This window comes from Lepidochelys kempii, chromosome 1 (assembly GCF_965140265.1).
Source record: "Lepidochelys kempii isolate rLepKem1 chromosome 1, rLepKem1.hap2, whole genome shotgun sequence".
NCBI classification, from domain to species: Eukaryota; Metazoa; Chordata; order Testudines; family Cheloniidae; genus Lepidochelys; species Lepidochelys kempii.
The window spans coordinates 342,485,812-342,513,427 of record NC_133256.1 but is presented as its reverse complement, the minus strand read 5'-3'; positions in this window follow the sequence as shown (position 1 = coordinate 342,513,427).

The following is a 27,616-nucleotide window of genomic DNA, read 5'->3' as shown; positions in this document are numbered from 1 at the left end:
AGATGTCCCGATTTTATGGGGACAGTCCCAATTTTTGGACCTTTTTCTTATATCGGCTCCTATTACCCCCCCCCCCCCCCGTCCCGATTTTTCACATGTGCTGTCTGGTCACCCTACTCCAAGATCACTTTGGTATCCCTTTTGGTAGCAGCCAATTTTGACCCCATCCTTTTGTATGTACAGTTGGGATTATTTTGTCCAATGTGCATTATTTTGCACTTATCAACATTGAATTTCACCTGCCATTTTATTGCCCAGTCACCCAGTTTTGTGAGATCCCTTTGTAACTCTTCTCAGTCTGTAACTCTTTGTAACTCTTGTGAGATCCCTTTGTAACTCTTTGCAGTCTGCAATTTCATTTGGCTACAGAATTCTTCTTCGCTGCCTGTCCTAAGCTCTCAACATATCGCTGCTCTGGGTTGGTGAACACCTTCTGCATTCCAGCCTAGAAGCAGCTGCATCAGCCTGGTGCTTTTTGCATGTCCTGAGTGCAGGCTTGGGAAGGAAAGGCACTGCACAGATATGTGTGATACAATTTATTAGTTACTATTACCCATAAAGGAGGGATGAATAATTAAGCATTGCAAATGGCCCTTGTGCTGCGTGTTCCCCGTTTGCTGGCTCATAATCAGAGCTGCTGCTGCAGCATTCAGCAAAAATCCTTGGCAGTGGAATGTGATGGCCTGTTCGAACTGCGGGCTCACACGCTGAGCTGCCGGCAGGCCCTGGCCCAAGTCTAGCTGGGTAGTGCCAGGCAATCAGGGTAGCAAGGAGGCTCCATTAGCCAATAAGTAAGTCTTCAAGCTCCGTTATCAAGCACTTTGTCCCCCAACTACAGTGAATATTCCTTGCCATACCTTGGCAGGAGAGCAGGCTGCTTTCCCCAGCACATCCCCTCTCTCACTCCACCCATGAGGGAGCCTAGGATGGGTTGTGTGATTAGCTTAGCTATCACTGGGTGAATAGAATAATGCTGTCTCTGTGCAACTGCAGTCCTTCTGGGAGGGGGCAAGCATCTCAAACCTACTCTCTCCCCAACCGGTGGCCCCCCGTGATCCCCCACAGCTTGAAAAATGAATTTCAAGGGCCCAAGCACCTTCCATTTGTTAAACCCTAAGCTGACCCTGATGAAATCCTTCTGAACACTTGATAGATAATAGTACCACCTTTCTACCCCACCCTCCCACAAATGACCACAATACTTGGCAGTTCTGTAGTATCTTTCATGCCCAGAGCTCAAAGCTGTGTACCACCATTACATTTGCTTAGAGTTTTCTAAAAATCCTTTTTACCCAGCAAAAGCTTACATCCAACCTCAGTGGTCAATCTGCTTAGATTATTCTTTAGAGTGTCAGCTATTTATACACTAGGGAGAGAGTGTCAGCTATTTATACACTAGGGAGAGAACATTTTCAATGTATCTGAAAAGAAACCTGCAGTGATTAGCTTTAAAAACTTTTAAAACCGAAGCCACTTTCCAAGTGGCTTGTTACAGATTAATTTCCACTCAACCCCAGATTTTGTCTGCAAAGCATTTCATTATATCCTCCATTATACTCTGTGTACTGCCTTTCTTTAAAGGGGATGTGAGCATATAATGAACTGTGTTGCTAAATGAAATCTTGATTTTAGCAGAAATTAATCTATAGAAGTTACTTGGAAAGAGATGTCTGCAGACCATGACCGCTCCTGCCAGAAATAGATCAGAGATGGGTGCTCTCAGATATTCCCTAATTATGTAGAAAGCTTATCAGTGAGAGAGTAAGGAATGCATTTTGCTGTTCTTCCATACTGAAATTATGCCCCAGCATTGTGTTGAGTGCGTTTTAGCTGAAGTGTGTGAAGCCAAGGTTGTGAGAATGAATGGGCATTTAAGGACTCCTTGTCATGCTTTCCAAGAGTAAAAATGTCAACCCCAATGTTTTATCATTGTCTCTGATCATAATTCATTATCATCTTGTTGCCCCCGTGGGCTCCCACACAGGCTGTTTGCTGTATCTACCTGTTGCCCTATAGCTCTATACTTAGATTGTAAGCGCTTTGGGGCAGGGACCATCTGCTATATGTTTGTACAGTGCCCAGCGCAATGGAGCTGAGTCCTCTGGGCATAACCATCCAACAAAGAAATGCCATCTTAGCCAAAGTCTAAAATGGACAATTCCATTCTGCCTACCCAAATCCCCCCACTGCTGTGCAATGTCTCTATGCACACTTAAACAGCTGGTGTCTTCCACCCCAGAAGGAGCTATATTTTGGTGACACTTAGGACTGGAGAAATGATTTGCAACAGGTGTGGTATTCAGTGAATTTAATCTTTTTCTCTTTCCATATTGTCCAATTGGCTGCGATTTTTGTTGAGTGGGTTGGTTAGCCAGGCCTGCGGCTCCTGCATGCTACTGTAGTACAGCTCATAAAAAATACCACAATTATTTGCTAAAATAATTTCTCGGACTCATTCCCTGCCCTGCCATTATTTTTGTGAGCAACTGCTTGTGACTAGTCAGTATTCAACATGGGATCTCTTCGGCTCTTTTGATTGGGCCTGCAAGTCGGACGGTATTTTTCTGTTACGCAGTTGGATGAGAGGTTTCAGAGGAGCAGCCCTGTTGGTCTGTCTTCACAAAAAGAACAGGAGGACGTGTGGCACTTTAGAGACGAAGCAGTTTATTTGAGCATGAGCTTCCGTGAGCTACAGCTCGCTTCATCGGATGCATGCAGTGGGAAATACAGTGAGGAGACCCACTGAATGCATCCGATGAAGCGAGCTGTAGCTCACGGAAGCTCACGCTCAAATAAACTGCTTCGTCTCTAAGGTGCCACAAGCCCTCCTGTTCTAGTTGGATGAAAGTGGGGCCTTAGAATCAGGTTTCCAGTGCAAATACTTGAGATTGTGCATTTGAAATGGGTTTCCCACAAACAGGCTGTGACACTCATTTAAAATATGCTGTTCCCGCCGATATTCCCTCCTATTTGCTAGCACGCCCGAGGAAAGCTAAGCCACACCCAGCTGCAGTGAACAAGTGTTAAAAGATCAACTGGAAAATGTTTCACAGCCTTTGCCTAGTGCTACTGTCATGCCTCCCTGCCTGTCGGTCTTGCACTCGGGGGCCAAAGGGGCTGTTATGTGAGGTTTTACCCTGTTTACAACAGAAAGCCTGGAAAAATAACCCTATTTGCAATAATTCACCTCCATCAGCCCAAGGTGACCTCCAGTTCAATAGATGCTCTGAGAATATCTCGAGCTCCTGACGTATATTCGATTCATTATATATTATAATCCTAGCCGACAAAGAGAGCTCGAATGGGCTGGTGAGTCACCAAAGCAAAGGCAGATGATTAAGGCACAGCTGCAGGGATCTCAACGCTCAGAGCTTTCCTTTGGCTCTGCGGCCTGACTGTTTTGTATGCTCGTGATCCGCCTTTCTTAGATTGCAAACCCTTCAGGGCAGGCACCGGGTCACCCTCTAGGGACAATATTTTCTCAGCACCCAGCAGTTCCCATTGACTCCTATAGCAGCTGACAAGTGCTGGGGATTCAACACTATTCTCCCAGTTGTGAACCCTGGTCACAAATGGCAGGCATGGGCGTTGGGTATCAAAGGCCAGGGCAGGCTAAGCCTCCCCTGACCCAGGCCGTGGCCCCACCTATGTTCTGCCCCGAGGCCCCGCCCTGCCTCCCCCTCTACCCTGAAGCCAGCAGGAGCTCAGCTCCAGCTGGCGGCCTGGAGCTCGGATCTGTTGGTGTCGGCCAGGGGCAGACCGGGGGGGAATGTCCAGCACTCAGGCCGGCTTGGGTTTGGGGATCAGACCAGCGACCCAGGGCTGGGGGGGCCGGTGGCTCAGCCCATTACTGGGGCGGTGGGCCAGCTGGTGCGGGCAGCCCAGCGCTGGCGGGGCCAGGCAGCATGGCCGGGGTAGGCGGGCTGGAGCTCCTCCAGGTGGGGGCGCGGGGCCTCAGGCAGAAGGGGCAGGGCCGGCAAGCTAGCCTCCCCCAAGGGGAGGTCACCTGCTGCCCATGACATGCATGCATCTTTAGTTAAAGGTGGATGAATCACCTTGGCCATATACTCTGGTTGCTTCCTTTTCCACTCCCCACTCCCCACGGTATCCCTGCAGTCTTATCCAGATTGCAGCTCAGCCGGCTAGTATTTATCCCTGCTCTGGTCTCCTGTAGGCCCTGGGTGGACAGGTGGTCATCAGCCGTGTCTGCAGGCTTCTCTGTACAGGGGCACCCAGGAAAGTGAAGGCAAATCAACTTGAGGTATGAATTAAAATGCATTAGTTAAAGCACATTAAACCTCATGTTCATGCTCTGTGAAGCAGCTTCCTTTGCTTCATCTTAATTCCCCATTAACTCCACCCCTTTAGCTAACTTTCCCAAGTGTCCCTGTGTAGACAAGCCCTGAGCCAAGAGTGATAGAGGTAAAGCTCTGAGTGTCATTAGCATGGTAGCCCCTCACTCCTCACTAACAGCCTGCCATATGCATTGAACAGGACAGGAGGTAAGACTGATTCTTGGGGGCCACCACATAGCACTCTAAGGAGCAATCTCCCTGCACCACCCCCGGGAATGCTCAGCTAGGAGAGAGGAGTGCTGCCAAAAGCAGCACCATCCCCTCTGGTCCTTTACATACCTCCCTGCCATATTATCTCAGCACCTCAGGATCATTCATGCATTTACCCAACACCCCTATGAGGCAGGGAAGCATTATTATTCCCATTTCACAGATGGGGAAATAAGGGTAAGTGATGAGACCAAGGCCACACAAGAAGCATGTGTGGCAGAGTTTGGAACAGAGTCCAAGTCTTCTAAGCACCAGTCCAGTCCTCTAATCACTAGACCATCCTCCTGTTGCAGTCGCCAGGTGAGTCAACACCACCTTGGGATGAGAGGGCTGGACGGCTGCTGGAAAGTCTAACAATATCATCACAGACCAGGATGAGATCATCTACCTGTCCCGCACTGCTATTTCTGTCCCGTACACAGTTCTGTACCCACATTAATAAGGATCATGTAGACCTGAGACAGATAGGTACTTGGAGTTGACTCACTGCAACCTTTTCTATGGTCTTCCCCAGAAATGGAAAGTTGTCAGAATCTAGTGGTGGTTTCTTGAGCAAAGGACACATCACAGCTTCTTTAAGAGTAGCCAGCACCACCCTCGCACCCCGATGGACGTGTGGACAACGGCCTCCAGCATTGTCCAGATCTGTGTCTCTAGTTAGCCCTCCCAGCCAAGGAGGACGTGGATCCAAAGAACACGTGTTTTGATTAACTCCCTTCCCTGATCTTGGTGATCTCCCCTTCTCTTGCATCTTTCCACCCTGTGAACTGCTCTGGGGCCAGAGGCTCTTGGCAAGTGCTTGGTGGCGACTTGCTGCTGTTTGTCCAGTATCTGCGGAACATCGCCAACAGCAATGGAAACTACAAATAACTGTCTGGAGCTTGTGGATTTCATTATCGAGTGCAGAAAAGGAAACACCTTGAGCTGGGGGAATTGAATTCAGCCAGTGGGGTTGGACTGACAACGTGCCAGCTCCCGAGGCATCGACGTTCCCATCACACACTCATAACAAATGACAGACACCATTTTCCACTTGAATGGCACATCCCTTTAAAACCTTCTGCAGCCTTTTTAAATCCACCGATCGCAAAATGCTTTGCAAGGGCGGGACGTCTCAAGCTGTTTTACAGGCAGGGAAACTGAGGCACTTGCACAAGGAGCTGCAAACTGTGACACTGGCTGCCAAAGCACATTGGAGCATCGCACCCAATCCCATGTGCACACCTGGATTTATTCCCCACCAGGTCATTTCAAGGCACGGCGATTACATTGTGTTGGTGGCAGTGAGGGAATGACACTGTCCTTTTCCCTCCATCCTCAGCTAAGGATCCTCTTCTCTCAGAGCCCCTTGTTCTGTCTTTGAGTTCTGTTGAGATCTCTGTTACAAATTGTCCTTTCATTCAAGCCATGGAGAGCAGAGAAGTTTACCCAAGCTCCAAAGTGAGGGAGAGGATGGATTTTTCCATTAAAAACACTCCACCTGCTATTACTTTGATTTCCACCCAGCCTCTGTGTCCCATTCCCCTCCCCAGTGTTTTCATATTCTCACAGGAAAACACTCACAATGGAACCGAGTACCAGACCAGAGAATAACACGCATGCCAATAAGCCTGCAGACAGCAGCTCCTGATCCACAAGTGGCCAGTAATGATTTTGTTTTCCTTCTCCCTTCATATGCTAATCACCGAGGAGCAGTTGTGAGTTGGGGACTGACTCCAATTAGGGGATGGAATGAAAGGCTCAAGGACTTTTCAATGCTAAGTGGCAATAGGGAGAAATCAGGAACCAAATGACTGGAGCTGAAATTAACAAAAGGTCTTGAAGGACTCCCATTGCCAGTTCTGGGCTATGTTCGCGCCTTTCAGTGTAACCCTCAGTTACTGGCCAAAGCGTCCGTCAGAGATTGCTTCCTCCACATTAATATTCCACTTCCCAAATGCTAACAGCAGGCAGACTGGGGCGTGTGCATGCGTGGGCCGGTTGGTGAGAGGGAAGCTGGTTTGAAGAAGCCACTTGGAAATTCTTTGGATTTTTCTGCCTTTGTTTCTGGGCACTGAACTGAACAGAGATGCAAACTGCTGAGATTTCACCAGACAAAGGTTCCCCCTGCCCTACCAGCACAGGAAGGGAATTGGGATTTCTAGCAACGAGGCCTTTTCGCTCCTTTCGTAGGATTGTTTAAAAAATGAGATAGAATTGCTTTTTCTTTCTGGCAGAGCAGCCGATGAGGAAACAGACGCTTGGATCTTTCTGCCCTGTGCACTTTTAAAAACGGCCTCCCTGTTAAGCCATGAAAAACCCGAGAAGCTAGAGATGGAACAGGTCATCCAGTCTATCTGCCTGCAACCAGAGCAGGCTGGGTCTCTCTAGTTAGTATCTTGCCCAGTCTCATTTTACAGGTTTCAGAGTAACAGCCGGGTTAGTCTGTATTCGCAAAAAGAACAGGGGGACTTGTGGCACCGTAGAGACTAACCAATTTATTAGAGCATGAGCTTTCGTGAGCTACAGCTCACTTCATCGGATGCATGCCGTGGAAACTGCAGCAGACTTTATATATACACGGAGAATATGAAACAATACCTCCTCCCACCCCACTGTCCTGCTGGCAATAGCTTATCTAAAGTGATCATCAGGTGGGCCATTTCCAGCACAAATCCAGGTTCTCTCACCCTCCAACCCCCCACACAAATTCACTCTCCTGTTGGTGATAGCCCATCCAAAGTGACAACTCTTTACACAAAGTGCATGACAATCAAGTTGGGCTATTTCCTGCACAAATCCAGGTTTTCTCACATCCCCCCACCCCCATACACACACAAACTCACTCTCCTGCTGGTAATAGCTCATCCAAACGGACCACTCTTCAAGTTTAAATCCAAGTTAAACCAGAACATCTGGGGGAGGGGGTAGGAAAAAACAAGAGGAAACAGGCTACCTTGCGTAATGACTTAGCCACTCCCAGTCTCTATTTAAGCCTAAATTAATAGTATCCAATTTGCAAATGAATTCCAATTCAGTAGTTTCTCGCTGGAGTCTGGATTTGAAGTTTTTTTGTTGTAAGATAGCGACCTTCATGTCTGTGATTGCGTGACCAGAGAGATTGAAGTGTTCTCCGACTGGTTTATGAATGTTATAATTCTTGACATCTGATTTGTGTCCATTTATTCTTTTACGTAGAGACTGTCCAGTTTGACCAATGTATATGGCAGAGGGGCATTGCTGGCACATGATGGCATATATCACATTGGTGGATGTGCAGGTGAACGAGCCTCTGATAGTGTGGCTGATGTTATTAGGCCCTGTGATGGTGTCCCCTGAATAGATATGTGGGCACAATTGGCAACGGGCTTTGTTGCAAGGATAAGTTCCTGGGTTAGTGGTTCTGTTGTGTGGTATGTGGTTGTTGGTGAGTATTTGCTTCAGGTTGCGGGGCTGTCTGTAGGCAAGGACTGGCCTGTCTCCCAAGATTTGTGAGAGTGTTGGGTCATCCTTTAGGATAGGTTGTAGATCCTTAATAATGCGTTGGAGGGGTTTTAGTTGGGGGCTGAAGGTGACGGCTAGTGGCGTTCTGTTATTTTCTTTGTTAGGCCTGTTCTGTAGTAGGTAACTTCTGGGAACTCTTCTGGCTCTATCAATCTGTTTCTTTACTTCTGCAGGTGGGTATTGTAGTTGTAAGAAAGCTTGACAGAGATCCTGTAGGTGTTTGTCTCTGTCTGAGGGGTTGGAGCAAATGCGGTTGTATCGCAGAGCTTGGCTGTAGACGATGGATCGTGTGGTGTGGTCAGGGTGAAAGCTGGAGGCATGCAGGTAGGAATAGCGGTCAGTAGGTTTCCGGTATAGGGTGGTGTTTATGTGACCATTGTTTATTAGCACTGTAGTGTCCAGGAAGTGGATCTCTTGTGTGGACTGGACCAGGCTGAGGTTGGTGGTGGGATGGAAATTGTTGAAATCATGGTGGAATTCCTCAAGGGCTTCTTTTCCATGGGTCCAGATGATGAAGATGTCATCAATATAGCGCAAGTAGAGTAGGGGCTTTAGGGGACGAGAGCTGAGGAAGCGTTGTTCTAAATCAGCCATAAAAATGTTGGCATACTGTGGGGCCATGCGGGTACCCATAGCAGTGCCGCTGATCTGAAGGTATACATTGTCCCCAAATGTGAAGTAGTTATGGGTAAGGACAAAGTCACAAAGTTCAGCTACCAGGTTAGCCGTGACATTATCGGGGATAGTGTTCCTGACGGCTTGTAGTCCATCTTTGTGTGGAATGTTGGTCTAGAGGGCTTCTACATCCATAGTGGCCAGGATGGTGTTATCAGGAAGATCACCGATGGATTGAAGTTTCCTCAGGAAGTCAGTGGTGTCTCGAAGGTAGCTGGGAGTGCTGGTAGCGTAGGGCCTGAGGAGGGAGTCTACATAGCCAGACAATCCTGCTGTCAGGGTGCCAATGCCTGAGATGATGGGGCGCCCAGGATTTCCAGGTTTATGGATCTTGGGTAGTAGATAGAATATCCCAGGTCGGGGTTCCAGGGGTGTGTCTGTGCGGATTTGTTCTTGTGCTTTTTCAGGAAGTTTCTTGAGCAAATGCTGTAGTTGCTTTTGGTAACTCTCAGTGGGATCAGAGGGTAATGGCTTGTAGAAACTCGTGTTGGAGAGCTGCCGAGCAGCCTCTTGTTCATATTCCGACCTATTCATGATGACAACAGCACCTCCTTTATCAGCCTTTTTGATTATGATGTCAGCCATTTACAACGCACACTTTGCTTCTCTACAAAAGAAAAAGGACACTAAACTTTCTAAACTACTACATGCTACAAGGGGCCACAGCAATGGTTCCCTCAACCCACCTAGCAATATTGTTAACCTATCCAACTATACTCTCAGCCCAGCAGAAGCAGCTGTTCTATCTCGGGGCCTCTCCTTCTGCCCCTCCACCCCCACGAACATGATACAGTTCTGTGGTGACCTAGAATCCTATTTTCGACGTCTCCGACTCAAGGAATATTTCCAAAATATCTCCGAACAGCATACTAATCCACAGAGTTCTCCCTACCAACAGTACAGAAAGAGGGATTCTAGGTGGACTCCTCCTGAAAGTCGAAACAGCAGACTGGACTTCTACATAGAGTGCTTCCGCCGACGTGCACGGGCTGAAATTGTGGAAAAGCAGCATCACTTGCCCCATAACCTCAGCCGTGCGGAACACAATGCCATCCACAGCCTCAGAAACAACTCTGACATCATAATCAAAAAGGCTGATAAAGGAGGTGCTGTTGTCATCATGAATAGGTCGGAATATGAACAAGAGGCTGCTCGGCAGCTCTCCAACACGAGTTTCTACAAGCCATTACCCTCTGATCCCACTGAGAGTTACCAAAAGCAACTACAGCATTTGCTCAAGAAACTTCCTGAAAAAGCACAAGAACAAATCCGCACAGACACACCCCTGGAACTCCGACCTGGGATATTCTATCTACTACCCAAGATCCATAAACCTGGAAATCCTGGGCGCCCCATCATCTCAGGCATTGGCACCCTGACAGCAGGATTGTCTGGCTATGTAGACTCCCTCCTCAGGCCCTACGCTACCAGCACTCCCAGCTACCTTCGAGACACCACTGACTTCCTGAGGAAACTTCAATCCATCGGTGATCTTCCTGATAACACCATCCTGGCCACTATGGATGTAGAAGCCCTCTAGACCAACATTCCACACAAAGATGGACTACAAGCCGTCAGGAACACTATCCCCGATAATGTCACGGCTAACCTGGTAGCTGAACTTTGTGACTTTGTCCTTACCCATAACTACTTCACATTTGGGGACAATGTATACCTTCAGATCAGCGGCACTGCTATGGGTACCCGCATGGCCCCACAGTATGCCAACATTTTTATGGCTGATTTAGAACAACGCTTCCTCAGCTCTCGTCCCCTAAAGCCCCTACTCTACTTGCGCTATATTGATGACATCTTCATCATCTGGACCCATGGAAAAGAAGCCCTTGAGGAATTCCACCATGATTTCAACAATTTCCATCCCACCACCAACCTCAGCCTGGTCCAGTCCACACAAGAGATCCACTTCCTGGACACTACAGTGCTAATAAACAATGGTCACATAAACACCACCCTATACCGGAAACCTACTGACCGCTATTCCTACCTGCATGCCTCCAGCTTTCACCCTGACCACACCACACGATCCATCGTCTACAGCCAAGCTCTGCGATACAACCGCATTTGCTCCAACCCCTCAGACAGAGACAAACACCTACAGGATCTCTATCAAGCATTCTTACAACTACAATACCCACCTGCGGAAGTGAAGAAACAGATTGATAGAGCCAGAAGAGTTCCCAGAAGTTACCTACTACAGGACAGGCCTAACAAAGAAAATAACAGAACGCCACTAGCCGTCACCTTCAGCCCCCAACTAAAACCCCTCCAACGCATTATTAAGGATCTACAACCTATCCTAAAGGATGACCCAACACTCTCACAAATCTTGGGAGACAGGCCAGTCCTTGCCTACAGACAGCCCCGCAACCTGAAGCAAATACTCACCAACAACCACATACCACACAACAGAACCACTAACCCAGGAACTTATCCTTGCAACAAAGCCCGTTGCCAACTGTGCCCACATATCTATTCAGGGGACACCATCACAGGGCCTAATAACATCAGCCACACTATCAGAGGCTCATTCACCTGCACATCCACCAATGTGATATATGCCATCATGTGCCAGCAATGCCCCTCTGCCATATACATTGGTCAAACTGGACAGTCTCTACGTAAAAGAATAAATGGACACAAATCAGATGTCAAGAATTATAACATTCATAAACCAGTCGGAGAACACTTCAATCTCTCTGGTCACGCAATCACAGACATGAAGGTCGCTATCTTAAAACAAAAAAACTTCAAATCCAGACTCCAGGGAGAAACTGCTGAATTGGAATTCATTTGCAAATTGGATACTATTAATTTAGGCTTAAATAGAGACTGGGAGTGGCTAAGTCATTACGCAAGGTAGCCTGTTTCCTCTTGTTTTTTCCTACCCCCTCCCCCAGATGTTCTGGTTTAACTTGGATTTAAACTTGAAGAGTGGTCAGTTTGGATGAGCTATTACCAGCAGGAGAGTGAGTTTGTGTGTGTATGGGGGTGGGGGGGATGTGAGAAAACCTGGATTTGTGCAGGAAATAGCCCAACTTGATTGTCATGCACATTGTGTAAAGAGTTGTCACTTTGGATGGGCTATCACCAGCAGGAGAGTGAATTTGTGTGGGGGGGTGGAGGGTGAGAAAACCTGGATTTGTGCTGGAAATGGCCCACCTGATGATCACTTTAGATAAGCTATTACCAGCAGGACAGTGGGGTGGGAATAGGTATTGTTTCGGGGGGAGGGATAGCTCAGTGGTTTGAGCATTGGCCTGCTAAACGCAGGGTTGTGAGTTCAATCCTTGAGGGGGCCATTTAGGGATCTGGGGCAAAAATTGGGGATTGGTCCTGCTTTGAGCAGGGGGTTGGACTAGATGACCTCCTGAGGTCCCTTCCAACCCTGATATTCTATGATTCTATATTCTCTGTGTATATATAAAGCCTGCTGCAGTTTCCACGATATGCATCCGATGAAGCGAGCTGTAGCTCACGAAAGCTCATGCTCTAATAAATTGGTTAGTCTCTAAGGTGCCACAAGTCCTCCTTTTCTCATTTTAAAAAGTCCCACATGCTGGAGCTCTTCCCTCTGCTCTTCGGAGACTATTCCACACGCCATTCACACTGCATTTTATTTCACTATGTGACAAAGGGGGAATATCGGGTTTTTCCACGGGAAGAGAAGAAAATTGTGTCAAACTCTTCTCTAAAACCTTATTAGAGCCCCACTGTTAGGGTATGATCTACCCTCCGCTGCCCCAAGTCAAGGGGTGCTGCAGAACAGTGAAGGCTGCCTCCAGGTTGCCAAAAGGATATAGCCTGGATAGCTGGGTTCTATCTCTATCTCTGCCACTGACTCACTGACCTTCGGCAAGTCACTTTGCCTCAGCCCAGCTGTAAAATGTGGCTCATAATATTCACCTAACCCCCACAAGGGGCTGTGAGCCTTGGTTCATACATGTTGTGAACTGTTTCCAGCTCCTTTGGATGGAAGAGCAAATCGGGATTGTTGGCAAATGCATCCAGGCCTGTGTGGGAAAGCTATAAATAGAAACAGATGAATCGGAAAAAGAGAGACACACATAGGTGGTATGTTTTTGGAGCAGGGCAATGGAAAAAGTGGAAACTTTTCTGTTAAATATAGGGACAGTTACTCTCAAACAGGGCCAAGCGCTGTGATCTACAAGTGTTTGTCTAGAGAGGACGAGGGACAGCGGAAAAGATGCAGAATGAAGCTTGTTTCTCTGTGACTGCTGCCATATTATCCCTCCCACACATATACATACCCCACACCTTCTAACAACAATCGCAGGGTACCTGGGAACTCCTCACCTCTTCCTCTCTCCCTTGTTTTCAGCTGGGTCACAGAGACCAGCTGGTCCTGACTGTGAGTCACATTAAAAATCACATGTGGATCATACAGCAACTCAAAGATACTGGACAGAGCAAATCAGAGAGGAAGGCTGGGCTTGTGGATAAAAAGCTAGAATAAGACCCAGGCAATCTGTTTCCAATTTCCAACTTATCATTATTATTAATTATTATTATTTATTAATCACATTTATTACCATAGAGCCTAAGGGTCAGTGAAGAATGGGGCCTCACTGGCCACACACAGAGTATGAGACAGCCACTGGCCTGAAGAGCTTACAATGTAAATAGACAGTACAGATGCAGGGCGAGGGACAGGGTAGAGCACACCAGCAGAGTGAACAAAGTGGTGGCAGCAAATGACATGTTAGCGCCATATTCCCTGTGTGACTTTGGACAGATTATTTCATCTCTTTGTCCCTGAGCTCACCGTCTGTGCAACAGGGCTAATGCTCCTTCCTTCATGTGGCTTGTCTGTTGTGATTGTAAGCTCTTTGGGACAGGGGCTGTTGCTTGCTATGTACAGAGCCTGGCGCAGTAGGCCCAAATCTTACTAGGGGCCCGTTGGTGCTACCACAGTACAAATGATTAATAATAAATTGAAGGGAGAAGGAAGGTAAGATTTGAGAAGGACAAGTGATCTCTAGCCCTTATTAAGAAATACACAACAGTTTTCTAGGGTAACGGTCCAAAATATTACAGTCAGGCCATCGGGTAACATTTTCAAAAGTTACATGGGAACCAAAGTCCCATTTTCCAGAGTGACTCAGGATCCTAAAGGGCTTGTCTACCTGTACAGCACTGCAGTGGCTCATCTGGGGAAGATGCCCTAGGCCGACGGGAGAGCTCTCCTGTCGGCACAATAAAAGCACTTCCACGGGTGGAAGAAGCTATACTGGTGCTTCTCCCGCTGACACAGCTCTGTCCACACTGGCACTTAGGTCGGCGTAACGTATGTCGATCAGGGGATGGTTTATTCAGCCCCCGGACGACGTAAGTTCTACAGACGTAAGCTGTAGTGTAGGCATAGTATTAGTCCCGTTGAAAGTCCATGGAATTTTGGCTTCTAAGTGCCTACGGTCAAGATTTGCAAAAGTGGCTAGTGAGCTGGAGCGCCCTGTTTTGGGAGGCACGCCTTGCGACCCCTTAAAGGGGTCTGACTTTCAGAGGGTGGATGCTCAGCGTTTCTAAAAATCAGGGCCCTTAAGGTGTCTCCTGTGGGGCCCCCAAAAACGGAGGTGTCAGGCTCATTAGTCGCTTCTGGAAATCTTGGCCTACGTCCCTTTTAATAATGGGACTTTGGAGACATTTTCAAAAGCACAGATGGAAGTTAGGCCCTTAAATCCCATTGATTTTCAGTGAGAGCTGGCTGCTTAATTGTCCTTCCTGTTTTTGAAAAGCTCCTCCTAAAGGCCTAAGTCACTTAGGCACTTTTGCAAATTTTAACCTCTGGTAAACCGCATCGCTTGGGAACACCACTGTAGAATATGTAGAACTTCTTAGTAACCAGGAGTGGAAGCAGACAAGATGCCCTCGCAGATAGATCATCACTAAGGATGGGGCTCAACATAGATGCCCATGTTGCCAAGGCTGGGAGAATTTTGGATCTGGATCAGAAGATCATGGTGTCGACTTATTGCTAGTCAGCCCAAGTGTAAAAAGCTCCTTCCCCTCCCCTCCTATCCAACCCCACCCCCCACCTCTGATTTTCCTTGCTCTGCATGTAACATTCTTCACCGAAGCTGGGTGACTTACTCAGCGTGATCGTTATTTGTTATGGGGTTAGAGCTTTTTGCTGTTTGCAAGTCAGCTGGGAATGGATCCCAGATTTCCTTTGAGGGGATTTGTCATTCGGAAGGATGAAAATCAATATTCCCAGACAACCTGCAGGTTTCCTAGCTGAAACACGCTCAGTTTGTTTTGCCTCTTTTACAGATGTATAAGTGGGCCTGAATATTTTCCCTGACAGGATGTAGCAATATAATAAGAATTTCCTTCTAGTTACAGAAATTTGAGCAAAGTACTTGTAAGCAGGTGGCATTCTCGTCCTGCTCCTAATGCAGCATGCCCAAACACACATGCAGGACCCGGTCCAGTTTATTCTCCTTTCCCTGGAATTTCCCTTTATTGTTACCTTCAACAACAAACAAAACATAAACCCCAGCTTGAGTGTTCTCCCGAGATTGGGTGTTTCCTGCAGGGCCCTCTCTGATCCTGTTCCTAGCTCCCTTTGGCTCAGAGATTCAATCCCCTTTTATACTCCTGGATGAGCAAAAATAAATGCATTTCTGTGCAACATCCTTGCATCTGATACCAGGGTGAGTCAGCAAAAGAGCTCTGCATCTTTATGCCGGGTCCGAGAACCTGCCGCAGGTTACGCGTAAAAAGGCATCTCTTTTGCACAGAAAAATCAGTGCAGTTGCATTATTGATTAAGTGCCGATGCAGAGGAGCTACTAGTGAACATTGCTAATGACATAAACAGGTGCCTAGCGTTGGAAACAGAACACTGTCGTAAGTATATGTTTAGTACATGTTCACAAGTGCAACTACATAGAACTAATTTTTCAGGCACATCATAACAGTAATATGGTGTCAGTTTGAGCATATGTAACATTAACATACATGTAACTACAGGGTGACTGCTATGCAGTGAATGTACCTTACGTAAAACATGAGGAATAGAATGGAAGTTTGGTGTGAACCCCTTTCAAACTCCAAGGAATAGTTTGAGGCAGATCACAAAATCTCAGAGGGTTCATTGATCACAGTCCTACATCATGTACAGTTATCTAGAAGCTATCTTGTCTATCTCCTGCCGTGTGTCTATACGGCTCCTAGCCCAGTGGGTCCCTGAACTCAGTCTAGGACCTACCAAAACACCAATTATAAATGCTAATAATTATTAGTGCTAATATTGCCTGTTTCGTCATCAAAGCATTGTACTGTCCTCAATTAATTAAGCAGTTGGTCCTTTCCTCTCACATACACTGAGATAAATCAAGAGCGACTCCACCACACTCAGCACAGTTAGGCCAGCATAAGGCTGGGGCAGGAGGAGAATCAGAATCTAGCCCCTTCAGTCTGTAACAAATCCCAAGAGAACAGGCATTCCGGCAAGCCTTCCTGCTGGCAGCGGGCTGGGATCACCATGGAAATTGCCTCTCTTGTGAGATTGCGGCGCTTCCACTTGCGGACGTAGCCAGAAGCAGAAAATGAGGCAGCAGCCCTGCCCTCGCCCTCTCTCCAAAATGGAAAACAGCAGAGAAATAAAATCCTCCAAACTTCATGAATCTGGAAAAAGTTTGACTCAGGTTCTATTCAAGCCTGAGTTGAAGGTTTGAGTCAATTTCTTATTGAACCCAATTCATTCTGTGCAACAGACTGGCAAACTGTGTGTCTTATTCCCATTGAGAGGCTGGTTTATTAGAGGGTAACAGCTTACTACCGCTAATGGCCAACAGCGTTACTTGTTTATCTCAAGTGGTAAGTGGATCTCTGCTGTGGTTCGTAAGGTCACAGGTTCAAATCCTGTTACTGATCCATTCAGGGGCTCATTATATTGCCAATCTCTGGATGCAAACTTGGCCCTCAGCTCCAGGGAAGTCCTTGGAGCTGCATGGCTGTAAACAAAGGGCACAATCTGCCCTTCTCCCTGTTACCACAAATACGTTCATTGGATTATTTTGAATGAAGAGAGCATCACGAGCTATTGGGCACTGGACTGTAAGTCTGACTTGGGCTCCACCATTCCTGGCTTTGCAGTACCTCACTGATAAGGTAAGTCTGAAGCTGTCTGTGCCCCATAACCCCATCTGTGAAATGGGAATCATGCTACTTCCTTTCCTTTGCAAACCAATTTGAGATCTACTGATGAAAAGCGAAGTAAGTGTTGGTATTAATTATTACAGTCCTCTCCTCTGCAGCTCCTGGTCTTTGGAACAGCTTCCCTGTGCCCCATAGCAGTAAGGATATGTTCATATTCAGTATATTATTCAGTCACTAGATGTATCCATGTGCTGTATAGCAGTCCAGGCAGTATACAGACCCTGGTAAACAAGGGAGACAGAGTTGGAGCTCATGCTGCGTGGAGGCTTGTTTGTTTGTTTCTGTAGATGCAGCTGTTTTCTTTACTAACAGCTTCCTGTTGAAGATGAACTATGATTCCACAGATCAGCCATCTGCCTCCTTGGGTCTCCATCTCTCCACAAATCCTGTATAAGAACCTGACTCCCCGTCCCTCCCCCTCCCCCCTTTCTGTGGCCAGCAGAAAGCTGCATTTTGGCTCAGAGCTATCCCATTAAGCACAGCTCTAAGTAAGGGCACTGAGAAGCCAGGCTGCTCCACGGGGAAGCACAGGGGGAATGCAGCTGCTGTACTACCCAGGGGAGAGTGTGGTGTCCATCCCCTTTCAAGGTCAGTCAGCCTTGCAGATCAGGGAGGGTGTGGCGAATGGGAAAGCTCATGGTCCCACTTCCTCCCAGGAAATATTATCCCTGAACTGGGTGCAGCAGTGGTTGAAACTGCGAGTAGCCTGCAAGGGCTGTTTGTGACTCCTTCCGACATACCTGTGACAGTGGTACCTCCACACAGGGCACCCAGAAAGCTTGCTCAGCTGAATACCCTAACAGCGCATATACAGGGCTGGAGACAGTGGGCTTTGGATTAGGCCTGTAAGTTGTGTGCATATTTGCTTCACACTCGTTCTCTTTACCCCTCTCTGCTCCTTTCTTCATAGGCTCTCATGGGAGGGACAAGAACCCACTAACATTCTAGTAACATAAGAACATAAGACCGGCCATACTGAGTCAGACCAATGGTCCATCTAGCCCAGTATCTTGTCTTCCAACCGTGGCCAGTGCCAGGTTCTTCAGAGGGAATGTGCAGAACAGGTAATCCTCAAGTGATCCATCCCATCATCCACTCCCAGCTTCTGGCAAACAGAGGCTAGGGACGCCATTGATGGACCTATCCTCCATGAACTTATCTAGTTCTTTTTTGAACCCTGTTACAGTTTGGTCTTCCCAACATTCCCAGGCAATGAGTTCCACAGGTTGACTGTGCGGTGTGTGAAGAAATACTTCCTTTTGTTTGTTTTAAACCTGCTGCCTATTAATTTCATTGAGTGACCCCTAGTTCTTGTGTTATGTGCAGGAGTAAGTAACACTGCCTTATTCACTTTCTACACACCAGTCAGGACTTTATAGACCTCTGTCATATCCCCGCTTAGTCCTCTCTTTTCCAAGCGGAAAAGTCCCGTTTTTTTTAACCTCTCCTCATACAGAAGTTGAAATTCAAATGCAAAGGGCCTGATTTGGTGGAACTCAGTGATTTCCCTGAAGTTGCTCATGACTTAAGCCAGGGGAGCAGAGAGCAGAATCAGGCCACAGTTAGGCAAAATAAGTCACCTGATGGGCATTCTAATTAAGGGTTGTTTAGAGGAAAGTGGCGCCTTGCAAGGCAAGACTCGTGTTTGAATGATGTGATTGGCAGGGGGAGGCCCTGATCTTTCAAGTGATTTGCCTCTGCTGGTGATTCTCTAGGGGACAGAAGCTGCACAGTGCCAGGACTTTGTTTCCCCAGAACCTTTCATCCTTTCCATTTCCTTGGCAGCACTGAGCTGTGATGAATCATGTTGATCGCAGGCACAATTCAGTGCTGTAGATCTGAAACCCGCTGCACTAGTCTCATTGACACACAGTCCTCCTTCCATTCAGGTGGGAGACTGGGGCTCTGGGCATGGAGGTCAGTTTGGATCTGAAGTCCTCCGTAATGCTTAGAGTGTTAGATATGGAGGGTGGGCTTTGGTCTGGCCTCCAATTCAAAACCTCGCCTCCTCTGAGTGTCCCTAGCCTCTGACTGCCAGAAGCTGGGACTGAATGGCAGGGCTGGATCACTTGATAAATTGCTCTGTTCTGTTCATTCCCTCTGAAGCACCTGGCACTGGCCACTGTCAGAAGACAGGATACCAGGCTAGATGGACCATTGGTCTGACCCAGTATGGCCGTTCTGATGTTCATATGTTATGTTCTCTTGCAAACACGCACACAACCTGCTCTAGGGATAGAGAAGATGTCAATCTTCAGCTGCAATAGGATGCAGCTGTGAACAAAAGGGGCAGAGGGAGGGGAGTTAATAGCCAAAGAGTGGAAACAGGAAATGATCATAAATAATTAAGAAATAACTAGAATAAATTAATAATATGTGGCCCGTTCACACGTCCTTTCATCTGGCCACAGATCCTCATTTGCATCTCTTCTGGAGTCAGTGCAGCTGCATGAAGGCAGACTGTTGCTCTAACTAGCGAGGTGAACTCACGCTGAGTGAAAGAAATTGCTTCGCTCTCAGCTGAAATGCAGCCACTTCTGGGGTGGAATTCAGTCACTGCTTAGCAATGCACTACACATGAGTTCAGTGAAGAAGAATACCATAACTTCGTGAAACTACTAGGGTTGCCAACCCTCCCGGATTGTCCAGGAGTCTCCAGGAATCAGCCTCAATATCCTGTTTGCTACTGAAAGCAATCCAGCAGATTTTAATAGGCCAAAAGTCCTGTTGGCGTCACAGCAGGGCTAAGGCAGGCTCCCTACCTGCCCTGGATCCGCGCATCTCCCAGAAGCGGCCAGCACATCCCTGAAGCCCCTAAGCACCACACAGGAGCAATCAGGGAGGTCCCTCGCGCTGCCCCCATCCTGAACGATGGCTCCATAGCTCCCATTGGCTGGGAACCGCAGCCAGTGGGAGCTGGGGGGTGGTGCCTGCAGGCGGGGCAGTGCGCAGAGCCGGTGGCTTCCCCTGAGCCTAGGAGCCGCAGGGACATGCTGGCCACTTCCAGGAGCCTCCTGAGGTAAGCACTGCCCAGACAAAGCCTGCACCCTACATCCCCTCCTGCACGCCAACCCCCTGCTCCAGCCTCCTCCTGCACCCAAACTCCCTCCCAGAGCCTGCACCCTGCACCCCCTCCCACACTCCAAACCCTTCGACCGCACCCCCTCCCGCATCTCAACTCCCCACCCCAGCCTGGTGAAAGTGGGTGAGGGTGAGGGAGAGAGATTGACAGAGGGAGGGGGGATGGAGTGAGAAAGGGCAGGGGAGGGGCGGGACCTTAGGGAAGGGGGCGGGGCAAGGTTTTGCGATTGTGCAAATAGACAGTTGGCAACCCTAGAAACTACAGAGGGAATTTATGTAACCTAAACCTTATTACCATAATGGAATACTGTGTCATTAGCAAAGAGTGAAGCTGAATGCAAAAGATGAACACTTTTGATGTACTTTAACATCAAAAGGTACTTTAACTTTATTAAAACTTGTTGACCACTCTTTCCATGTGGCCGTGTTCTAACTCCACCATTTCCTTGTTCCTCTTGAGTCCCATCAATAACAGTCCTTCGAGGGAACATGGGTCCTCTGACTCCAGTTCCACTGATCAGGATACATCGTCCCTATTTTACAAACATTTTAATATTAACATTAAAAACAAATAATTGATGCCCAGAGTCCCACGCTGTGGCCCTTCAACCAGAGGTTGCTAGCACACAGCCAAGTTGCTATCTTGTCATTACCACAGACTCAGCTGGGTTCCGTCCTCTTTAAGATAGTTTGGTCTCCTCAACAGGTGACCACACCGGTAACGATCCATCTCTGTCTCCCTGACACCTGTCTTCAAACATAGGCGCCGACTTCTGCTCACGCCAGTGGGTGTTCGACTGCCCCCGGCCCCGCCCCGACTCCACCCCTGCCCCGCCCCTTCCCGCCCCCTCTATGCCCCTGTTCCGACTCCTTCCCCAAATCCCTGCCCCGGCCCCTGCACTGGGAGGTAGGCAGAGGAGCGGGGATGCGGCGCACTCAGGGGAGGAGGCGGAGCAGAAGTGAGGTGGGGCTGGGGGGCGGGGAGGGGAACTTGGCTGCCGGTGGGTGCAGAGCACCCACTAATTTTTCCTCGTGGGTGCTCCAGCCCCGGAGCACCCACGGAGTCAGCACCTATGTCTCCAAGTTTAGCAAACGATCTCTCTTGAGTCTGCTCCCTCCCTGGGGGGTTAGCCTCTGGGTGTTTCTTTGTCCCTCTGTGCTGTGATGATCTCTCTGCCTCTGCACGCTCTCTCTGGGCATTGTGTCTGCTGGCTCATAAGTGTCTCCTGTTCCTTTGGATCACGTGTCCCTCTGGCATAGTCACCTCACATGACCTGGGTGCCTCTGTCACGCCTGCTCTTCGTGAGGGGGACAAATTAGAGTGGGCTGGAGGTAACCTGGCCCTAATCAGGGAGGCGGAGACAGCTGCAGTCAGGTATGGACAAAACTTGTACAGAAAATGTGACATTCCTATGACACGCTGCATTCCTTTCACATCCCTGGAGCTGGCATGTCTCCGACTACCTTGATCTCACTGGGAACTGCTTTCAGTCCCTCTGCTGTGAACAGATGTCCAATGTATGTCACCTCACGTTGTTTGGGTCACATTTTTTCTGGGTTGTGAGTTTTCTAGTCTTGTCCCTGCATCACTGTAGAAAAGCTTGTAGTGTTCTGTCATGGCCTCATTCAGCTTCTGTATTATTGCTCCCTTCACCAACAATGAGGTTAACATCTGCCATTATTTTCACCCCAGGCAGCCCTTCCAGCACTTAGGCAAGTATTCTCTGGAACACCTCCGGTGCTGGGTTTATACCTATTAGCATATTTAAGCCCCACAATTAGCAAAAATATATTTAAATTAAAAAAAAGTAATCACTGTAGGTATGAAAGAAATAAACTACCCGACAATGGTATGCCCCACCTTGCCAATTTGAAAAAAGCCTTGCTTCATGCAAAACAAACATTTAGCAACATGCTACTAAAATGAATTAAATAATAGCACCACTTAAATATGATTAAATTTTTAAAAATTATATAGCAAAAAAAAAAAACCCCTCAAAAGCCACCTGTACAACAATGTCTGTGCAATGTAACAATACTGCAACCCCCCACAATAACTTACTGTTTTCCAATGCATAACAATAAAAATGATAACCTAATAAATACCAATAATGCTCTAAATTTTCATTTTGCTTTGGGGGTTAATTAAACCACCTCATACCAATAGCTAGCAAAAAAATAAGCAAATTAGTCAATTAACTGCAGCAACCCAAACAAAAATACCAACACAAAGTCTAGCGATTTTGCACCAGAAAACTAAAATTCTAAAAATATCCACACAGGCTCAACAAATAATGGTGCACCATTAGTATAACAGTTTTAAAGGCTGGTCCCCCTCATAAACATCAGTTTTAAATATTATAATTCATCCCATAATTGTTTGTTTTAATTAATTAAAATAATGTTTGTCATAATGTGCTTTATATGCTATTAATTTTTTAAAAAAACACCTCAGATTAAAACCACGAGCCCAAATTGCTTTGCAATACATTGCCTTAGAACAATGAAACAAAATGTGACCCATTTAATATATTAATATTAAAGGGAACAGTTCATGGGGATACTTAATTACCAGGTGTGCTCAGCACCTGAGATTTAAGTGTCATCCAAAAGAAAGTGAGCCTGAATCTGTTTTCCTACCAGTATAACTGATGGGCCAGATTTTCTTCAAGTGCAAGCAGACTTCAATGGAGCTTTGTGATTTATTCCAGCTGAGGATCTGGCCCATGGCTCAATGGAGTTATTCCTGATTTACACCAATGTCAGAGGAGGATCAGGCTATAAGTGGGGGGTGGGGTTCCATGCAGCCCAAATCTGGAGAAATTATTGCTGCTCTTACAACTTGTTGTTATGGGTTCTCATTACAACAACATATTTTAAAATCACCTCCCAGGGAAGACAGATAGCTGAGCGGATGGGCTATGAATTGACCATTTTTGCTCTGGGAAAGCCCTTTGAATCCATCACGGGTCAGTAGCAGGTCTAGGTTGTTACCATCCATATGAAATGAGTTTGGTGGGTCTCAGTCGACATCCCCAAAACTGCCTTTGCATCTTGCCAGCTGTCTGAGCAGACAGACCAAGGACTGACTGGGCCATGGACGGAATGAGCTCCAGGGTGGAGCTGAGTACCTTGGTGATGTGCTGTGATAGGCACAGGTACTGCCATCATCTGCTCTGTACATGTCCTGTGGGCAAACACTGGGCTTGAGTCTCCTGGGCTATAAATCTGGCACCTTTTTAACAATGTTGTGCGCGTTTAAAAAGAATTAATTGTCTCTCATGCCGTAAAATAACCCAACCCAGCCAGGAGATTTCATTTTCTTTTATGACTCATGTCAGTGGTTAGTGAGCAGGTCTCAGTGAAGCCCCATTTTGTGTTCCTGTGCATTAAAAATGCCACATAAAAACAAAATGTGCGGTGAGTTGCATTTATCTTTACTGGGTTGAAGGGATTAAAGGGTCCTTTCTGCTAGTGATGGCTGCATGCAGTTCCCATTAATGCTGACAAGTGTCCCACTAGCTGGATGATTGTCCCCGAAAATTAATCTTTACTAAAATGAGAGGGAAGGGGTAGGAAGCTCTTTTCATTACAAACATACTTCAATTCGCAATTCCCTTCTAATCTGCTTTTTATGCGTGCTTTTTAATACAGGCCACTTCAACATAAAATATTGAGATGCTAACAAACAAGGAGGGGAATACATGGAGGAGTGTGTATGCAGAAGCGTCCAATTCATGGAATAATAATATTTTGCATTTCTGCAACGCTCAAAACACTTTACAAACATCCATGAATTGTTTCTGGTTAACCCCACTGTGCAGGAGGGTACTATGATCTGCATTTTACAGACGGGGAAACTGAAGTACAGAGTAAAGGGGCGTGGGGAAGCCCTTTGCCCAAGGTCTCAAAGCCAGTCAGTACCTGGACTAGAAATATGACCTAGGTCTCCTGACTCCTCATCCTGTGTTTTTAAACACTGGATTATCCTTCCGACGGCAACATTAAATTTGTTTTCTCAGCGTTACAAAGCCTGCTAGCCCAAAGGCCATTAATTCAGTGGGAATTGGACTCCTCACTCCCTCTTATGCCCCTCTGAAAATTTCAGCCTAAGCCTGTTTGCCAGGATGTTGTCATTTATATACTAGAGATGGGATCTTCCAAAGCGCTCAGCTGTCAATGGGAGTTGGAGGCCTTTGAAAATCCCATCTATGTGTACAACTGGAAATTCAACAGAATTTTTCTTTTTTTATTGGACAAGAGATACTAATGAATCACTGACGGGCCACCTTTTTTTGACAGTATTGTTGGGCCGTTATCATGGCTAGACATCCTGGGAGAAGTGAATCTTGCAAAGGACAGGGTTGTGGCTGTGCAAACTGATTTAGGGAGGCTATTCTAGGCACTAGGGACAGCTGTAGGAGGTGTTTGGGGGAGAAGCGGATGAAAGTGTCTGCCACCATTGCCCGAGAGCAGGCGGCATATCACAATGCAGCGAGATAAGAGACTGCAGCCAAATTGTGAAGGACCTTAAGGTTAAGAACCAGAAGCCAGGGACGGTCGCTCATCATGGGGCATCCTTATATTGAGGCACCTGAAAAAGAAGTGTGTGTCTGATGGGATCACAGTCTGGGACTGGGGCTCCTAAGCACTACCCCAATATGAATAATAACTGTCACTGGCGAACAGTGCACTCAGTGTTGTTGTGAAGCTAGAACGCCATTGTGTCAGGTTCCAGCTCTGCTCCGCTGTTGAATTGTGCTTGGCACTGTACAGACCCAGATGAAGAGATAGTCCTTGCCCTGAAGAGTTCACAGTCTTGCAGATTGTAAGACAGACAATGGGTAGAAGAGGAAACGCAGAGGAGATCAATGGCTGAGCCAGGAATAGAAGCCAGGTCTTGTGATTACCAAGCCAGTGCTCTACCCACTGGACAACATTGCCTCTCATGCTCTGGCAAAGCCCTAATCAAGTATCAGCTTCAGCCACGTTATCAATGGATGTTCATTCGGGGACAATAAAAAGAAAACCACAAAGTCTCTCTCCCCATGCTGTAGTCTTAAAGAGACCAAGCTCATTTCTAGTAACCTAATGCTCTTTGTTATAACTGTGCAATGTGGTTAATGGAGAGTGAAATTGGAGAAGAATGTGGGACGTTTGTGCCTTTTCTCTCTAAAACAAATAGCGAATTCCTCCGGGCGGCTGGAGGAATTAAACAATGATCTGTTCCGCCAGGGTTTAAGGTGTTGCTGTGGCAACTTCCAGGCTGTTTGTGGGCAAATCCTAGTCAAAGAGGGAAGAGGAGGGAGGGAAGTATCATTGAAAGAAATGTGACTAAGGAGTTCTGAGAGCAGGGTTTCCCCAGCCGGGTGGGTTTATGTTTGCTCAGAGTGGAGAGATACACATCACTCTATGGGCAGTTTTCATTTCAGTCCTGATCTGAATGCCATTGAACTCAATAGGAACCTTTCCACTGAATTCAATGACTTTGGGTTTGGGCCCAAAAGGCCTAACTCAGCTGGTGGGGATGCTGACGGTCCCTAGTTCAGCAACGGGGAAGGGGGAGACGAAAAGCCCAGAGGCCCTGCCAGCAAACGGATCTCCGCAGTAACTGGCCGGGGGTGTTGAATTGGGGCCTTTGTGATGGGAATTACATAATTTGTCAAAGCGGCAATGTGACTTTCCACTGGCAATGGCTTTGTAAAAGAGACACCTATTTAGCTGCACGAGTGAAAGAGACATGCAGAAATACAGGCCTCCTCAAATGGCTATTTTTAACAGTGGAAAATGTGTCTAGCCGCCTGCCCGCCCTTCTTAATGGACTGCTTGTTTATTTTTCTAATGCTTTTCTCTCTTCTCTCCCCGTTTTTTACATTATGCAAATGTTAGTTAGCACTTATGAAAGGGGCACACCAGTCACACTAGGCAGCCACAGAGGAAGCACAGCAGATGCTGCATAGAATGCCCCCATTGAGCTCTCCCAGTGCAATGGATCGCTAATCTGCAGCACTCCCACTAGTCCAGGGGTGGTCAGTTACTGTTTGTCCAGGTCCAAATTCTTGGTCAAGGTATAATCATAGAATATCAGGTTTGGAAGGGACCTCAGGAGGTCATCTAGTCCAACCCCCAGCTCAAAGCAGGACCAATCCTCAATTTTTGCCTCAGATTCCTAAATGGCCCCCTCCAGGATTGAACTCACAACCCTGGGTTGAGCAGGCCAATGCTCAAACCACTGAGCTATCCTTCCCCACCACATCAAGGTCTAGACTCCGGAGAATCATTTGCCACAACCCAATAACAAAAATCATAGAATCATAGGGCTGAAAGGGACCTCAAGGGGTCCTCTAGTCTAGTCCCCTGCACTCATGGCAGGCTTACGTATTCTAGACCATGCCTGACAGGTTCTGCTCTTAAAAATCTCCAGTGATGAAGATTCCACAACCTCCCCAGGCAATTTATTCCAGTGCTTAACCACTCTGACAGTTAGGAAGCTTTTCCTAATGTCCAACCAAACCCCGCCTTGCTGCAATTTAAGCCCATTGCTTCTTGTCCTATCCTCAGAGGTTAAGGAGAACAATTTTTCTCCCTCCTCCTTGTAGAGACCTTTTATGTACTTGAAAACCGTTATCATGTCCCCTCTCAGCCTTCTCTTCTACAGACTAAATAAACCCAATTTTTTCAATCTTCCCGTACAGGTCATGTTTTCTAGAACTTTAATAAATTTTGTTGCTCTTCTCTGGACTTTCTCCAATTTGTCAGCATCTTTCCTAAAATCTGGCACCCAGACCAAGACACAATACTCCAGTTGAGGCCTAACTCAGCAGAGCCGAAGAATTACTTCTCCTGTCTTTCTTACAACTTTCTTACTCCTGCTAAAACACCCCAGAATGATGTTTGCTTTTTTGCAACAGTGTTACACTGTTGACTCATATTTAGCTTGTCATCTACTATGACCCACAAATCCCTTTCTGCAGGACTCCTTCCTAGGCATTCATTTCCCATTTTGTATGTGTGCAACTGATTGTTCCTTCCTAAGTGGAGTACTTTGCATTTATCCTTATTGAATTTCATCCTATTTACTTCAGACCATTTCTCCAGTTTGTCCAGATCCTTTTGAATTTTAATCCTATCCTCCAAAGCACTTGCAACCCCACCCAGCTTGGTATCATCCATAAACTTTATAAGTGTACTCTCCATGCCATTATCTAATTGGTTGATGCAGATATCGAACAGAACTATGTAATGATAATAATAAGTAAATAAAAAGGATTTCGCAGTCCTTTCAAAAGCACCTAGCAGTCCCGATTTGGCCCGTGGTCTGCCTATTGACTACCCTTGCAGACTAGTCCAGTTCTGCCCCTCCAGACTCTCTGCCAATGCGAATGAATCCTGACATGCAGCAGCTTCTGATATGCCAGTCCTTACTCACCCACCACATCCCTGCCAGTTTAAACCAAGCCTGACCTGTAACAGCCCCTGCTATTCCACTGGATTTCATCCACACACAGCTTTGCCAGTGCCCCTCAGTCCTGGCCTGCTCTTCCAATCAATTTAATTCAATCCAATCAACAGTCTAGTCATTCCTGTGATGCAGATGAAAATCTTGAGGCT